We start from the raw sequence: 4,490 nt of genomic DNA, 5'->3' as shown, positions 1-4,490 counted from the left end.
AAACGTCGCTCGCCAGCGGCGACGGAACGCGCGTAAAGCGATGTTCGTGCGCGACTCGCTCGGTTCTGCTGTTTTGTTGCTGTGTTTCTTCGACACTCTAGTATATTGTACGCCGTCATTGACATAGGATTTCTCCTAGGGCATAGGATCGACTGACTCGTGTGCAACGGCTGTTCACACGAAACCCTTCTCCACGTCAGTACTCCAGGGCCTAGCTGGAGTATTTGCTACAACCACCAAGATCTGCACCCACGGCGGCTCCAGGCAGGCTCGCGCCCAGACCCTTATGCGCTCACCGTCGCGACCCTCCTACTCGTCAGGGCTTCGTGACGACGCGAGAGATTTTGCGACACCGTGCCAATAAGGCACGACGCGCCCGGCGCTCCCGTTGCCGCCCCACTTGCCGCTGACGGCAGAGTATAGGCTCGACGCTTCAGCGCCATCCATTTTCAGGGCTAGTTGCTTCGGCAGGTGAGTTGTTACACACTCCTTAGCGGATTCCGACTTCCATGGCCACTGTCCTGCTCTCTTAAGCAACGCCTTTCATGGTGTCCCATGAGCGTCGAGTTGGGCGCCTTAACTCTGCGTTTGGTTCATCCCACAGCGCCAGTGCTGCTTACCAAAAATGGCCCACTTGGCACTCTGATCCGAGATGCTCGTGGCTTCATAATTCAAGAAAGCCATAGATCTCACCCATTTAAAGTTTGAGAATAGGTTGAGGTCGTTTCGGCCCCAAGGCCTCTAATCATTCGCTTTACCAGATGAGACTCGTTCGTGTTCCGTGGGGAACGGTCGAGTGCCAGCTATCCTGAGGGAAACTTCGGAGGGAACCAGCTACTAGATGGTTCGATTAGTCTTTCGCCCCTATACCCAGTTCCGACGATCGATTTGCACGTCAGAATCGCTACGGAACTCCATCAGGGTTTCCCCTGACTTCGTCCTGACCAGGCATAGTTCACCATCTTTCGGGTCCCAACGTGTACGCTCTGGGTGCGCCTCTTCTCGCGATGAGAACGAGACGCCCAGGGAGTGCGAGGCCGCATCGCGACGCGGCCCATCCTCCCTCGATCGAGTGGCCTTCACTTGGACACAGTACAATTGGACACGGTGCAAATGGACACGTTACAAATGGACACGAGATTGTGCACACGGTTCAATTGGACACAGTGCATTTGGACACAGTAATTTTGGATACAGTAGCTTTTGGACACATAAGAAAATACGCATCGTTTACTTGGACACCGCTCAATTGGACACTGTTCATTTGGACACCGTTCGTTTGGACACAGAAAGATGCGCACCGTTCATTTGGACACCGTTCGTTTGGACACCGTTATTTGCCCACCGTTCGTTTGGACACCGTTCATTTGCCCACCGTTCGTTTGGACACCGTTCATTTGGCCACTGTTCGTTTGGACACCGTTCATTTGCCCACCGTTCGTTTGGACATCGTTCATTTGCCCACCGTTCGTTTGGACACCGTTCATTTGTACACAGAAACATGCGCACTGTTTGTTTGAATATGTAACAGATGGAGAGAAATAAAAATCATTTTGGGAAAATATAATCAGTATTCTTATAACACTTTATACTGGTAAATCTATGTAAAATATGAAATCGTGAAAAGGAGATACATTTGAAGGTTATAATATCTGTCAAAATAAAATATTTTCATACTTATATATCTCTGATACTGATGTCATTAATTTTACATTGCTTTTAGCACTTTGTTTAGCCTTTCGCATATTTGGATGTCATGCATGGATACAGTGGGTTCCGCCCCCCCTGCGGGGGGGCTCCACTTCCGGAAGATATAACCTAACCCAAACCTATTTCTTATTTAAAACAAAAATTTGGTGTGGATTACGTCGTATAATTTAAATCAAATTTTGGTGTCCAAACGAACGGTGTCCAAACGAACGGTGGGCAAATGAACGGTGTCCAAACGAACGGTGGGCAAATGAACGGTGTCCAAACGAACAGTGGGCAAATGAACGGTGTCCAAACGAACGGTGGGCAAATGAACGGTGTCCAAACGGACGGTGGGCAAATAACGGTGTCCAAACGAACGGTGTCCAAATGAACGGTGCGCATCTTTCTGTGTCCAAACGAACGGTGTCCAAATGAACAGTGTCCAATTGAGCGGTGTCCAAGTAAACGATGCGTATTTTCTTATGTGTCCAAAAGCTATTGTATCCAAAATTACTGTGTCCAAATGCACTGTGTCCAATTGAACCGTGTGCAAAATCTTGTGTCCATTTGTAACGTGTCCATTTGCACCGTGTCCAATTATACTGTGTCCAAGTTCACCACTCCCCCCTCGATCGACGGCCAGGGTCGATCTTCACTTTCATTACGCCTTTAGGTCTCGCGATAAGTCCCAATGACTCGCGTACATGTTAGACTCCTTGGTCCGTGTTTCAAGACGGGTCCTAAGAGTACCCAAAGCAGTAGCGTCGCCGACCGGTATAGATCCCCCTCGATTCCCACAAGGGAATAAGAGGGACGTTCGACAGGCCTGTCGAAGGTGAACCGTACTTCAACCAACAGCGGGCCAGGACCGGGGACGGCGCAAAGTCCGTAACCTCCGAGTACCGTGGCGCGCGTTTGCGACGGCCTCGACGCACCGTAAATAGTGCGGCCTGATACCTTGCGCGTACCGCCGAGCAGTCGGCCGGGCGACCGGGGGTTTGTCGCGGGCCGTTTTACCGGCGACGCGACAGTCACCGCACCCGGACCGTAGACCGACACCCAGCGGGTCGCGACGTTCTACTTGGGGAGAAGTGCACGACGACGAGCGCCGAACATCGACGCTCTCACTCTCTTTCCCTCTCTCCCTCAACGTGGAGAGATGGAGAGAAGAGTGAGAGAGAGATAGAGATAGAGCGAGCGTCGGGAGAGCGGCAGCGCCGGCACAGCGGCTTCGCCTTGTACTCGGAGGGGTGGCGAGGAGACGTGTTGTTTGTGACAACGACTCTTCCACGCGCGGCTCGCAGCCGCTAATAGGAGGAAATGTAAGCCGATCGAATTTCGTTCGAGTTGTCTGCTTGCAAACAACGAATAAGATCGGCGCGGATCGCGTCATCTTCGATCGCCGGGGACGCGAGATACATTGCGAGCGAGTGTGCGCGTACACGTACATCTCTATCACCCACATCCTTCAAATTTTCTCTCCGCATATCGTGTGTTATGCACGCATATAAGATACGGGGCGAATCGGATTCGACGAGTACACGACGACGCGTGCCAGTCCCCTATATTCGTTTTCGAGAATTTCGTGGACTCGGACAAGCGGTCGGCTCGCGATTCACCCGCGTTAAGGATGGTTCTCTCGCTCTTTTCTCTCCGCGTACCGCCGGGCGACGACGCGCGGCGGTTCTCTTCTACCGTTTGCGCGGAAGGTGGCGCGCACCAAGACTCGCGTAAGAGGCGCGAGCGCGCGCTGGCGCACCGGGAGACCGCGAGCGGAATAACGCAACGTGTGTGCGCGTGACTTCTACTCCCTCTCTCCTTCGACAGTTTCCGGGCGCGCGCGCGCAGGCTCCCTATCTTTACTTACTGCGTGTGTGCGTACGCTGCTCTCACTCTTCCTTTTCCTCGGTGTTATTTCAGACGACGCCAAGGGGCCGCCTCTCGGGATGGCTCGTCTCGGGCGAACGTCCAACGATCGCTCGTACACCGTTTGCGCGAACGGGCACGGTGGCCCGGCGCGCAAAGACGCAAGCAGTTTCGAGGTACTAAAACGACCCTCAGCCAGGCGTGGTCCAGGAATTGTATCCGTGGACCGCAATGTGCGTTCGAAATGTCGATGTTCATGTGTCCAGCAGTTCACAAGTTGACGCGCAATTAGCTGCGTTCTTCATCGACCCACGAGCCAAGTGATCCACCGTTCAGGGTAATCGTTTTGCAATTCTTGCGTTCAACGAACGCTTCGTTCATCCATCTTAGTCTCCTCTCCGAAGAGAAAGAGATAAAATCGTTGGCCCTTCGATCAGCCTGGCCGCGCGAGTCCGAGCACGCGCGCGGACCGCCGCCACCGCTGGGGAGGCTACGGCACAAAAGTTGTTTCGCGATCGCAGCGTCTCTTCCCCATATATATAATATAATATAATATTTGGAAGAGCCGGGGCGGAATGTTCTTTGAAGAAACCGTCGGACTTGATCGGGTGATCCGTCCTCTCGCCCGTTCGTCCGATAGCCGCGCGCTCGCGTACAAACATGCTGACCACTACCCCGGTGCGAGGAGGGGCGCGTTCACGAGCGTTGCGGATGCACGGACGGGCGTAAGTTACCACCGGTACGCGCTAACGCCGGATCGTAACTCTGCGCTTGGCAAGAGCGCGATCGGGAAAGCGTCTCTGCTCCGAATCGCATTCATGTAATTTCGCAATTTGCGCAACGAGCCTCAACGGGTCGCGCGCGACGCGACGCGACGCCGGTTGCGGCTACGAAGCTTAAGGAGGGAGTCTCGGATAATCCTCTCCTCCTCC

General features: G+C 53.6%; 1 non-coding gene across 1 annotated transcript; it reads right to left on the bottom strand.

The window, feature by feature from the left end:
- Positions 1–3,743: 3,743 nt before the first annotated feature.
- Positions 3,744–3,898, bottom strand: LOC138943664 (5.8S ribosomal RNA). Its single transcript, XR_011448520.1, has one exon. It is a non-coding gene; the product is annotated as a 5.8S ribosomal RNA (ribosomal RNA).
- Positions 3,899–4,490: the final 592 nt, after the last annotated feature.

The sequence above is a fragment of the Polyergus mexicanus genome, unplaced genomic scaffold, assembly GCF_030449975.1.
Source record: "Polyergus mexicanus isolate NDT 795.1 unplaced genomic scaffold, iyPolMexi1.0 SCAF_29, whole genome shotgun sequence".
Classification (NCBI taxonomy): Eukaryota; Metazoa; Arthropoda; class Insecta; order Hymenoptera; family Formicidae; genus Polyergus; species Polyergus mexicanus.
The sequence above is the reverse complement of the archived record's forward strand: the minus strand, read 5'-3'. Positions and strand labels throughout refer to the sequence as shown.